This window comes from Corvus hawaiiensis, chromosome 2 (assembly GCF_020740725.1).
Source record: "Corvus hawaiiensis isolate bCorHaw1 chromosome 2, bCorHaw1.pri.cur, whole genome shotgun sequence".
NCBI classification, from domain to species: domain Eukaryota; kingdom Metazoa; phylum Chordata; class Aves; order Passeriformes; family Corvidae; genus Corvus; species Corvus hawaiiensis.
In genome coordinates this window covers 113,561,397-113,575,120 of record NC_063214.1, presented here as the reverse complement: position 1 = coordinate 113,575,120, position 13,724 = coordinate 113,561,397, and positions in this window count along the sequence as shown.

The window sequence follows — 13,724 nt, the reverse complement described above, 5'->3', positions numbered from 1 at the left end:
TTTTGTCCAGAGGCAAAGAAAGGTAGTGCCTGTAGCAGGTAATCCTGTAGAAATATGATCATCAAAGTATTGCTTATGCTGATTCCTGCTGAGAAATTACAGGGGAAGTAGGCTCAGGACTTGCCTAAGTGAGTTTTGCTACTGAAACACATTTAGATGGAAGTGTGGATCTCATAAGATGTAATCAGTTTGCCTTCTGGTGTCATGGTTATGTTTGCAGCAGGTTTATAGCTTTGCGATTGCTATATCTGTTAGGGAACAGATATAAAAGGCATTTCACCGTAATTTGAAGGAACACTTAAGACTCCTGGGGTAAAATCTGATTTTGGTTGCTATGTCAAAGTTTTAGTAGTACTATTGAATAAATTTTATATTTAAATTCTGATTCCTCATTTAAGAAAAATTAAAATAATTAATCTTCCCTGCAAATACAGTATGAGAACTGGGACATGATTCTAAAAATAATAAAGCATTGTATGTTTCCTAGTCTACATGATGTTTGTTAAATTTTGAGTTGGCCCAAGTTTGGGTTTTCTCCAACAGGATGAGAAGGAGACTACGTAATTTTCATCTTAGTGTAAGACTAACATAGCAAAGAAGACAATGATTCATGTGGTAGATACTTCTCTCAAGATTTTCCTTCTGTAAGCTTTAACTACAGAATTTCAAAAATATTATATACCGGAGTAAGGAGAAAGAAAACTCAAAGCATAAAATTTATTAACTTACATCATAAATCTGAAAGACAGAGTAATCATATCATCTGAAGAAAACAAGTGCTGTTGTAGAGGAAAATATTTCCAGTGTTGTAGGAAAAAAATGTTCAAAAAGCTTCCACCCCTTTTAAGAGTCCATATTTCATTTTACACACTCAAATTAATTTTACAAGGTTTTATTATTTATTTAAACATCTGCATGAAACTATCTTTTTTTTTTTTTTCAGTTTTCACTAGATCCGTTATCTTTGTTGGACAGTAAAAAAAAGAGATGTATTTCAGCATGTTATATTTTAACTTAATTATTCAGGCTTATGTTACAAGGATGCTGCCATTTTATAGAAGGCATGAATCTTGTCAGTGTGCTGTTGTAATAACTGTCATCTGACGCAAATTATACATCCTGCCATTAATTTTGAAATGGATTTATGAATGTCAGATTCAGGATTTTTCAGCTATAAACACCTTGGGAGGATGGGAGTTGTCTTTGTTTCTCTGACTCAGACAACATCAGGAGCTCATATTCCATAGAAGTGAGTGGACCAAAACTAGACCCAGAGTCATGTCAGATCTTTATTTTTTTTTATTTCCTCTACTTTTGGTGTTGGATTTCTTTTTTTTTTTTTTGCCTGTAAATACATTGGCTTTTTTTAAAAAAAGGTCATAGACTGATAATTTAAAAACTCCTACTTACTCTTTCTATTAACACCTGAGTTTTACACAGCACCCTTCTCTCATTTTGAAGATTTATAAATTCCTATTGAAACATGAAAATTTACCAAGTTAAAGCATGAAGAAAAGCTCCAGACATAGTTTTATCTATCAAGATAAATCAATTAAGTCAGTGTTTATCTGGTTTTGTTTTTTGAAAATATGTTAGTACTTTAAAGTGTATTACTTTTTGCAGGAAATATATATTTTAAAAAGGCATAAAAGGTTATGGTTAGTTCTGGTAAAATGGAATTGTTATTCTTACAAAGGTGGAAGCATGTCTGATCTCCAAAGCACTTAGAGATATAAAAATTGAGATTGTATAAATTCTAGGACTGTCTTCCCTTAATCAATCTTGATTCATCTCCCTGTTTTTGTTTTTTTTCCTGAATGCAATACTTCTTGCTAAGATCTTCTTTTCCCTAATCTCAATTAGATTTTTCCCATGGTAGATGAGTTATTTCATGTTCCAATGAATCTTTACTCTAGTTTCAAAGCCCTTAATTTTTGGTACATTTATTATGCAGTTTGTGGGAGAGTATTTTGTTTTAAATGGGAATAAACTTTAGTCTCTGGAATTGCAGGCTAATAAGCATTCATTATTATGTGATTAATGCTTCAGTGAAATGAAGATGTCTTTGATGTTTTCTTTTAAAAGTGCATGGACATTCATTTTTGTCCTCCCAGTGCCACAACTGTGAAGTAGAAAATGATCCTATGGCATTTTTCTGGGAAAAAATATTTATTAAATAAAGAGAACCCTAATTCCTTCAGGATATTCTCTAAAAAATTTATCTTCTAGCTCATTTCAGAAAACTGGCTCTGATTGCTTCTGTTTAGTTATCTACTAAAAACAAAATACCTGATTTTCTTTTCAGCTATGACCTTTTAAGTATTTTATTGGGGTTTTTTTATTATTTGTTTGTTGGTTTGGGTTTTTTTGGTTTTGGTTGTTTTTTTTTTTTTTTAGTAAATCTTTAGTGCTTAATCTCAGCCTAGTTCTGATCTTTCCCTGTGGCAATGTTGTGGGCATGATTCCATGAGTGGTCCTTGCTTGTAGGTCTCCACTGTAGGTGATTTGAAGGTGACTGCAATCATTTGTCCAAACAGTGCTCCATAACTGCTGAAGGAGATCCTGTAATGATGTGTTTTCCTATGGCAAGGACATAATATTTGGCCCATGGTTGTGCCAACCAGGAGAAGCTACAAAAAGGAACTAATCCAGGCCTAACTCCTTTCACCCTTCTTAAGCTTTTATTCCTGCCTGCATCTCCTACCTAGAGACATTATTACTCTTCAGATAACCAGATTTGAAACAGCACAACATGGCATCATCCTCTTCCAAGCCTTTTTCTCCTTCTCCTCTTTTCTAAAATCACCTATGCCTGACCAATGAGAAGGTGCATTTCATATGTTGGCTACCCATGGTCATGGAAAGGAAAGTGTATCACTCATTCTCTTACTGTGTTATGAATATTAAAATATAATTTTTAGAAATTGTTACTATTTCACATTCTTCCCCTGCAGGGTTAAACAGAACCATGTTGTGTTCCTGCCCTTAAAATAGGAGTACAAGTAGTGTAGCTTTCTACTTTAGAGCATTTTTCTTTTTTTCTGATTGCAATTTCAAACCCAAACTCTTACTAATATGTGAAGTTATTGTTCAGAAAACCTGTGAAGGAAAATCCATACTTCATTTAAGCCTCCCTTTCATCAGGACTAGTCAGAGCACTGAGAGCATGAAGGTGTCACTGGGAAAAAGACAGGTAGCCTTGAGCTGGGTGGCAAGTGATTCGTTAGCATTGCTAAGGAGGCAGCTTTGTGTAGGGTGCAGTGTTCTCACTGAAAATGGGCTCCTCTGGCATGAGAGGAGGAAAGACGAAAATTAAGGCTGGAACAAACAAATTTTCAGTTGTGGTTTCTGAAGAAAGGCAAAGCACAGTACTTCTTTGCTGATGATGTGCAGCACAGCAGCCACAGGCCGGCTGTTTTCAAGGCATGAACAGCAGCAGCAGGAATAATGACTCACAGGTATTTTCAGATCAGAATATATGGAGATAGTCATCTCATTAGCAATCAAGGAAATAATCTCCTAAACACCCATTTCAGAGGACAGTTATTGACATAGTACCACTCCATATGAAAAAAAATACATTTAATATCATCTTGCAGGGATGTTGTGTCAGAATTTGCACATGTTGCTTTGATTTATTTTGTCAGGGAAGACAGTAAGGTATTAGGAAGAATGAAGGATTAAACATAATGTTAATAAATTGCTTCCTCCTATTATGTATTTTCTGGTAGTCAACTTTTTATTTGAGATATAGTGGGGGATTTTTAAAAAGAATATTTTAATTGCTGTCATTCAGATGTGACAAATAGAGGAAGAAACCTATAAATGTCATTGGTTCTGCCTGGGCAGTCATCAGCCCATGTTCTCTCCAGGTGGATGGTACTAAATGTAGGGAAGAGGGCAAGGTGCTTTGGATATTGATCAACAGGAAATATTACAAATAGTGATTGGCCTGGGTTACTAGGCAGAGTCTTATTTTCTTAGATGCTATCTGGTATCTGTAACTTCTGTGGGGAAGCTTGGAACAATGCCTGAAGGAAGAGGCACATTTTAATAAAGTTGTTAGGTAAAGCTTTTGTGGCCCTTCACTTTCTCTTGTATTCTCAAGAAATTCTCCAGTCCTCTTTCAGGCAATTTATTGAGCACATCAAATAGCTTGGGCATTGGCTGACAACCTGATGTAGTTTTTAGCTGTGTTTACTCTAATATTTGACTTTTATTAGTCAGGGTGTCAGGAGGCTGCTGCTTTTGACAAAGACATCTGAATTTGTGCTTTTTTTTTTTTATTACTGTCAACTAAGAACAGAAATGTGGGACTCCGTGTCCTGGGTTGCCAGGGAGTGCAGCCAGTTAGAATCTTGGTCTGTCCATCCAGCATTTCTTGTGAACCATGTTCTAGTCAGTAGTGAAGCTGAAGGCTCTGAAGGGCAAGGGAGAAATGTGTCCATCTTATAAATGTTGGCATTTTAAATTTGTATGTAGAGAAATAGATAGATGTGTGTGCAATTATTTAATATTATAATTGCATATTATTGATAATTGACATTATAATTATAGAACTATAGAATTATTTGAGTTGGAAGGGATCTTTAAAGGTCATCTAGTCCAACAACCAGGCAATGAGCAGTGACTTCTTCCACTAGATCAGGTTGCTCAGAGCCCATCCAACCTGACCTTGAATGTTTCCAGGAATGGGGCACCCACCACATCTCTGTGCAACCTATTCCAGTGTTTCACCACCCTTATAAAAAAATTTTCTTCCTTTATTAATCTGAATTTTCCTTCTCTTAGTTTAAAACCACCACTCCTTGTCCCATGGCTACAGGGCCCTATCCAGCTACAGTTTTTTAAGCTGCCATTCCTCAGTGCATTCTAGGACATAATTGATACTAATTACTGAGTTTAGTTTAAAAATCATTTAGAACTGGTATTTTTACCCAAGCTAGAAGTTTTCCTAATTCTTAGATTTGTTTCCTTGATTTTAAACCCAGTTGCTCTAGGCTCTCACTTCTGTGTTTTGCTTTCTGAAAACACTGAAGCAATCAAATTTTGCTCACATCAGTGCTCCTTGTAAACAAATTTTAAGTTTCCACACTTCAGTATGCACACTGGGAGTGGAACCGTACACAGTGCTGTGGTTATTACTTGCCACAGCATTAGAAGTGAGTTCCCAAAACCCCCAACCAGAACCTGTCACAGAAGCAATTAAATATGCCATTCTTAGCTAGGAAGGTACAGGAAGATGCAATATCTTTGTGTGAATGTGATGAGAGAAAATTGCATTTAAACTCTGGTCCCAGCCAATAAATCTTACAGCTGGCTAACTTTTCTTGGAAAGATGCTGCAGGCAAAGCATACAAGTGTCCCAGAAAAGAAAAAAAAGTCCCTTAATGTTTTCGTGATTATCTACTGCTTCACCATAAATTGCAAGTCCTTTCACACAGAGACTTGGAGCCTTAGGGCTTTTTGTAAAGTTCTCCTAGTGACTATGTTACACTTATCCCATAGAGCAAAAAGAAACTGTATCTTGTCATATCTTCCCATCCACATCACACACTTTTTAAAGATCAAGTATTCCAATACTCGCAGCAAATGAGTCACTCTCAATCCACAGTGAGCTTAAAAATTAAGACAACTTTTGATGTATTCACATAATACATTCAGTTGAACAGTATTTTCCATGAAGTGATAAACTGTGACAAAACTTAGCTAGTTCATTAAAGACTTATTTTTTCATAAGTCTTTTTCTGCATTTGGTTTAACTCAGGTTGTGCCTTAGCCATACTACAGTAATGAAGTGATTTTATTTTTTCATTCTGGTTTAGTAGGCACATGTAGACCTCCATTTGAACAGCTATCTTTGGAAAAGATTATGCAAGAAACATGTGCAGATGTAGAGAGAAACTGCAGCTTTGTTATTATTCAATATTGTTCAAGGGTTGAGCTGTAAAACTACACACATGATTCAGGCTTCAGAGCATTTCTTAGTTCCTTTTTCTACTTGAGATGAGGAAGGGAGTTGCTTTATACATTCCTTCCCTTTGCCCTCTCCCCAGTTTTCTGTCTGGAGTGGATGCCAATTTAGGCTAGTTGCCAAAAGGTTCTTGGAAGTCAAGATCTGAGTTCTGTTCCTATCAGAAGTGCTCATATGACAGTTTCTTGGTGACTTTAAAAAGGATACTTTTCTCACTGATAACGTAGCCCCATTTTGCCAGCTGGAGAAGAAGCAGAAGAATGGTGCTGTTAGTCAAGTCTGTTGAATTGGGAAGTGTTGACAGACATGGAGACAGTTTCAGAAATATATTGATGGCAGCAACTATTGTTACTCCGACTATGCATCTTTTAAAGTCAGACAGGGATAAGCCTGAAATGGTTATGAAGAAGCTTTATGCTTTCAGGACAGAAACATCTTTCCTGAGCTTCTCTTGTTCCTGTTGAGAGAAGACATGAGTGGGCCCTTATGGGAGAGGGCAGTTACCACTCCTTGACAGGAAACCTGTGTGCATCATGGTGTTGAAACATTATCTTTCTCTTCCATAGTTTTTCCTAACTGAACTTAAAGTGTCTTTGGGTAAGTATGCAAAGAAAAAAAAATTGCATGGAGTTTAAAGCTGAAATTATGAAGGCATGCAAAAGGCATGAATTAGAATAAAACCACAAATTTAACAGTGAGTCCTCTCTCATGTGTGCCCCAAATAGTCAAGCACAATGACAGTGATGGCCTTGGCATTCTGGACAGGTTTGACTTCATTACAAAGCTGAGTACTTGCTGAATACTGCTGATACTTCCTGTACCAGGAATTCCTAAGTATCTGGATGAGAGGAAGGCACTAAAACTTCCCAGGTGCCACTGCTGTTGCTAACATCTTTGAACTACATGCTGTAGCTAGGGTACCATGTGCGTGGTGAACCTTTCTTTATGCAGTCTCTGTGTTTGCTGTCTGTGGTACTATTTTACTTGTCTTTCTGTACAATTTTCTGTGCTTTGGGCCATATCTAATGACTCCAAAATGACCTAGGGGGATGCTGCATGCAGCAGCATCCACATGTTGCACATCACCCCGTTGAACTGAGAGTTGATGCAGGTGTCTGTCACTTTTACTGGAACTGGTGTTCTGTTTTTATCAACTGAAGTCACATTTTTCTGGGAAATTTGCAAGATAATTACTTTTTGCTGATAATGAGGTTGTTAAATTCTGCATTTTTTGCATAAAAAGGGTCGGTAATGTAAATGAGTGTGAATCGAGCAATGTAATACCATGTTTCGTAATCTTAGTAAATATGCCCTGAATTATAAATAGTTTAAAAAAATTATTAACTGCTCAGGGAACATGTATCCCCACAACACCTTGTTTCCATATGCAATACCTGGTTTAAGAATTCACCATTTATAATTGTTTTAACTGAACTTTGAGCTATGTTATATACTCTGTTGATATAATCAAAATCTCAGCTATTGTACTGATACAATACAAAATTGATTGCACTCTGATATTATGCAAAACAGTGTTAAAAATGAAGCCTGGCAAGCAAAGTGATCTTTGGCAGCTGCCACCCTGCTCGCTGGTGCCATTCAGTGTCCCAGATATGCTGGAAGTTTGACAAGATGCAAGAGAGAGGGTTTAATTAGGCCACAGTTTTACTAATTCAACTAATATGTGAGTTATGCATCAATCACCCCATCACAATGCAGAGTGTTACTTCTTCCTCTGTCATTCCTGTCTATTTGGGAAGTGCTCATGGTCTCACGTGCCTCCAGACCATCACAGGTGTGGGGTTGGGAGGGCTGAATGCCATGGGGGCTCTCCAATTCCTGCCTGCCTGAGAAGTGACTCTTTACGGGTCACGCCTTCCCCTAAATCTGCACTCAGCTCTGGCGGAGTGAGAAAAGGTTCTTGCTGAAGTGACTGCTAAATTACTATTGTGTGCCCTTCTAACCAGGGCCTATAGAGCAGCCCAAATAATTCACTGTTCCGTGGCTCTTCTTAAAAAAATTAATAAAATATTCACAGTATCTTCTTCAAACTTTTCATGAAAAAGGACATTCAAGGTCTCTGTGCTGAAGTTGACAAGGTTATTGAGCACTACACAGTTGTGGATGGTGAATTCAACTTTTGCTTCACATTTAGATTTTTATCTCAAATCCCATATAAAAGCAAACAAGCATACACAAACAAAAAAAATCCCCTGAACCCATGACTACAAGTGCTTTTTTGGGTATACATTAATTTCCAGAGAAACCAAGTTTGCTTAGTCCAGTTTGTCCTTCTACATTATATGCATATTGTAACAAAATAGTAGACATCCAGTCTTAAACCTCCAAAGTTAAAACAGATTTTTCAATGGCAGGGGTAGAAACTATGGAGTATGTTATTTCTGCTGACAGGGGAGGGTAGGAAGGGTAGAAGATGCTTTTCTTTGTGGCCCCCACTGTTAACTTGCATTGTTGCAAGAGCCCTAGACACCACAGGGAGAACTCTCCTTTCTAAGGCTACTTACTAGTCTGCTGTGAAGTGCAAGGCAACCACTTGGATTTCATGGATTTTATTTTCTTTTAATTTAGAATATATATCAAAACATCTTCTAATGTTGCTGTGTAGCTCTGTTTCCTATTACATAAAGAGTAAATGTAAAGATTTTAATATTATGAGCTCTCATTACTGTATTTATCCCAGGAAGGGGAGAAAGTGTTCACCTCCAAAGTCAACTGCTGACATGCACAGAAATCACAGACAATAGGAGCCCCAGACTGTGTGGCCAGGCTTGCTCACTGAGTATTAAGGAATTTGCTTTCTGCACCCTTTATTTGTGAGGGTTTTGGGAACATTTAAGGGATTGAAAGGGTTTCTATAAATTCTCTCTGTGTGGGGTGTTTGGTTTGTTATTTGAGGGAATGGCTAGGGTTTTTCTGAACCAGTTACTGGTTTTCAATGAACCTGTGTCACAGAGTTGCCTGGGCTTTTAACTTAAACCCTCAACTGAAAGGCAAAACCTTAGGAAGTGTTGCCTGTTAAGGACTCTCAGTTGCCATCTTTGGAGATTTTGGATTTGTGTTAGCAGCTGCAGTCTCATCGGCAAGATTAATCAGAAGTCTCTTTTTAATACTAATACAACCCAAACAACATAAGTAATTAATTTCAGAAAAAAATTAGCAAAGAAACAGTAAGTTTGAGCTATTACGGGGATTTGGAATATGGCAGAATTTGCTTTAATTAATTTTGTTACATATAGCTGTCATATGCACATTGCCAGCTGGTTAATGATCCATCAGAAAGCCGATACAGTGAATTGGAAATACCACTAAAGCAAAATATATATGCAGTAGCAGTAGAAGTAACCAATAGAACACACTTCAAAACATGCCATCTCCAAAACATTTATTGACCAACTGCTATTGAACTAGTTCCCTCATTTAGCTTATGTGACAATCATCTGCATTTGTTGAAAATTGAGAGAAACATGGAATACTCTGCTGGAGAGCTGTACCAGATGAGAGTGCTGATGAAGTCAAAACCACAGTGAGCTGAGTATTAGCCCACAGGGGCTGCACAGAAGGGCTGGCTGTAAGGTGTGTGCTTGATCTGGGTGGTTTGGTTTTGTTTTGAATTTAATTATTTTTAATTTTTTTTTAAATTCCTGTTACATCTGTTATACATCATTTTATACATGGACTGCAGCTGTAGAAAGAATGAACAAATTAAGGTGCTTAAGTCTAATTATTTCAAGCCCAGTACTGCTGAACAGCGTATTTTTCCAAAGAAGTAAAGGTACAAATTGAAGAAGGTTAAAGCTGTGTAGCTCAATTCAGTCTGATCCAAAATGAGCTGTAAGAGAAGAAAATACATGTTTTCTGTAATTAGCATGAGCTTCATGTCATTGTTCAGTTTGGTGCTAACAGCGCATATAGGCCTTGCCTAAGGAGGAAGGTTAGCAGCATTTGCTGAAGAGTTCAAGGTCACTAATCCTCTGAGTGTTAAATAGGGAAACTATATGTTTCTGCTTCCTGATGTGTGTTAAATATTTGGAGAATGAGTTAACTAGATTTATTTTTTCTTGCTAGAACCTACTATTTTAAATTCAGTGTCATTGAAATACATATGCTATGTGAGAACTGAATGTAGACTGTGTGTTGGCTTATCTCTAGACATAAGCAGAGCTTGACATTAAAAATCCTCAATAGTTTCTGCATATGAGAGATTATATTATCCACGTTTGCAGCAGTGTTCAGATGACTATATCACACAGCAATATTCAGAATTGATGTAGAGTATCCACTTTTTAGTGTGCCGTGCTCTGCCATCTCAGAGAACTGTTTCTGTAGCATTTTTTATGAATAACTTTTTTATGTCCTGTAATATGAAATCCTGGGGTTGCTGAGGAAACCACTGCTTATTATTGTTGTAAGTACATCTGTAATAAAATTTTGAGAAACTTTTTTACCATACACAGGATCAGTCTTATTTCAAAAAGTTGGTCATGAGTCCTCCTAACACATCCTCAGATAAGTGTGTTTTGAGCTTTCATCTTATGACAAATGCCTGAACTTAGCTGAATTTCATACACTTGAGATTCAGTTAAAAAAAACAAAGATGACTTCTGCACAAAAATAAATGGATAAGCTGTGGTGCAGAGGAGCAAAAATTTTTAAATCCCTGAAAGTTTCAGCTCCTGTGATGTCTGTCAGGTGCCTGGCTGGATGACTTCAGACATACACATCTGAAACTTGTCTCTCTGGCCAACACAGTGGTCCTGTCTGGATGACAAGGCCTCTGAACCCTTCCATTGGAGTCTCAGGGCTTGTAAGCATCCATGTGGAGAGGATGGTGGCACTGGCCTTTTATTTTATAGAGATATTACTTTTACCCATTTTTCATTTTCAGCTTTACATACACTTGTCTGTAGTAATTTTTTTAAATCTTGAGCAGTCAAAGCTGCATTTGCTGTAATTGTCAGAAGTTATCCTCTCTAAATGACTGAAATACTGCCATTAAAATGAAAGTACTGATGTGTCTAACTATATTGGAAAGTGACTCTTTATGGACAGATTATTTTTATAGTCATACATCAGAAATCCTGTAATTGAGAAGTAGTTAATACAGAATGATTAACAGTAAGAAATAATTCATAATTCCTGTCTGTGTTATCCAAACAAACTTTCCAGTGCTTTTATTGGAGGCATTTATTAATCTAAACATGCACAGTATATCATTAAGGTATTTTCTTGCATGATTGATCGATTGAATTAGTTGTTCACTGGGAGAGGGATGAAGTACCTAAGTATAATGGGAGGCAGGGAAAAAGGGAAGAGAAATTGACTTTCTTCAGGAGATATATTAGCAAAACAAATGAACAATTTTTGCTAAGCAAAATCAGCATTCATTTCTGCCTACCAGAGAGAGTGCATTATGTAGAGAATCATGTAGAGCTGAAGGTCAAGGCCAATCTGCTTGCTTCCTATTTATCAGTGATCCATTATTTACTCTTGCTTAGTCAGAGTCACCAGTGCTTCCAAAGAGTAAAACAAAAATAAAAAAGAAATGGCAGCAAGAAGAGGTTCTACAAGGTACCTTAGTTGTCACTGTCATGTGCTCACACCACCTCAATCAAACTCAAGTGCCCTGAATGCACCAATCAGTCACTCTAGTAGCAGTAAAACAATTAAAACAAATAGACATACCTTTGCCATAAGCTGTAGGTGGAATAGGAAGAGAATTCTTATCCAAATAGGCTGGAGTTTCTTTGCCTACTGAGTTTTCAGTACTGTAAAAAGCAGAATACCACTTGATGACTGTTTTTCCACTTGTCATTTATTTCTGCTTTTTGCAAACTGAGGACGGTTCTGTATAAGACAAAAAATTATGTATTTGTGTTATTGTAGATTCTGGGAGCGCTACCCATGGAGCTTTCTCTCTAAAGCAATTCATTCCATATGGGTGGGTTGCTATAATTATATCTATGCAGATGCTGAATCCACTTACAATATGCAGAAACCATGGCTGTTGTTTTTGCAGAAAAATGCAGAAAAGCTAGAGACAAAAGCCAGCTATTAATCTGGCCTATTAGTATGTGGACAGAATGACTGATACTGGTTTCTCCTCCCAGATTCTCCATTTGTCTATGGGCTGTTTTTCTATACAGCTAGTGCACACAAAAGATACAAACACTGGTATATTTCAGTTTCCTTCTCCTCCAAAAAAAGTAATTAAAATATTTTGGGTTTTGTGTTTGTTTTTTCCCCCGGAACAAAAATGGCTACTCCCCATAGACCTGATCTGTCTGGGAATGTCTGTGTGGCTAAACCAAATCTAATCCACTGTATGCTGTGTTGCAGGGCAGTAATACTGAATGACAAACCACAGTGGGTCCTCCCCGTAATGCCATGCTTACTTCTCTGGAAATACTTTTCATCATTCCCTCGTTTCCCCCTCTTTTGTCTGTTTCTTCCTTTTCATACTTCTGAGGTATCTGGGGGTGATAGGATTCTCTAAAGTATATTTATGCCATACCAGATGCTCCCATTCTCTTTTCATTACTATTTGTCTTACTGATATATGAAGTGCTTTTCTGGATATTTTCATCTATAATCTTGCACATCATAAAATTCACAGAATTAAAAATTAAGCTATGTTGAGTTTTTGGGTATTTTAGATCTTCCCCGCCACTACAAGCTATATGATCTTTGTGCTCAAACTCATCTTTTGTGAAATACCATGTAAATTCCTTCTTGCTGTGTCTATGATTTAGAAATTGTAATGCAGCTAGAAGTGTGAAATATTAAGCATATCCTTTTATGTACTTGGAATTGATGGTGACTTCAAAGTCAGTCCTCATTCATTGCCTGGTTTGTTTCACTTCAGAAATGACTTGAACTGCGAACAAAAAGGAGCTGACAGTATTTTCAGATAGACACTTTATAGTTGTGCACTTTGCAACTATATGATAGGACTGTCTCTGTTGTCTTGAATGCAAAATTAGCTTGGTGATATGTGCTGCTACAGACAGAGGAACAGATGTAGTAATTCTACTTTATTTACAGGAAATCTCTAAAAAGGCATTTTCTGGCAGCATGCTAGGAATAAATACAGTGTCACATATAGAAGCGGCACCATGCTATGTTTGCTCACTCAGGTGTCAGCTGTGCCATTTGGATGTGGGTGGGAGCAGGGAGTCAGCTCCCTCCCAGAAGGGCTGGGAGCTCTCTCACGCTCAGCAGCCCCAGCACCAACCTGCCCCTCTGCCCAGCATCTCTGCTTAGTGCTGTGCAGGAGGCACCCACTGATAACACCCCTGTGGGAGTCCCTTAGAGGAAGATATCAGATGTTCTGATTTTTTATTTCTGCTTTTTCTTTCAATAGGAAGCCCTCTTACCTTTTTTCCTGGTTTGTTTTAGGTTTTTTGTTTGGGTTTTGTTTGTTTGTTTGTTTGTTTGGTGGTTTTTTGCTTTGGTTTGGTTTTTGTGTATTTGGTTTCCCCACTCCCCAGTCCCCCTCACCGTTTAGTTTCTGTGACTTGGATCTACCCTGAGTTCATGTGTTCAAGCTTGTTTTTCATAGCCAAGAGCTTGAGGAACTTAACTGAGGTTAGAAAATTGTGGGGGAGAAAGGGACTATCAGGGTGGGGAGGGATTGCAAACCACAGAAAATTTCAACACATATAATCTGAGTAAAGAAGTGAGGCTTAAGTAAAACCCTGTGAGTCTTTTGAGCCGGGAATATGAGAACTGG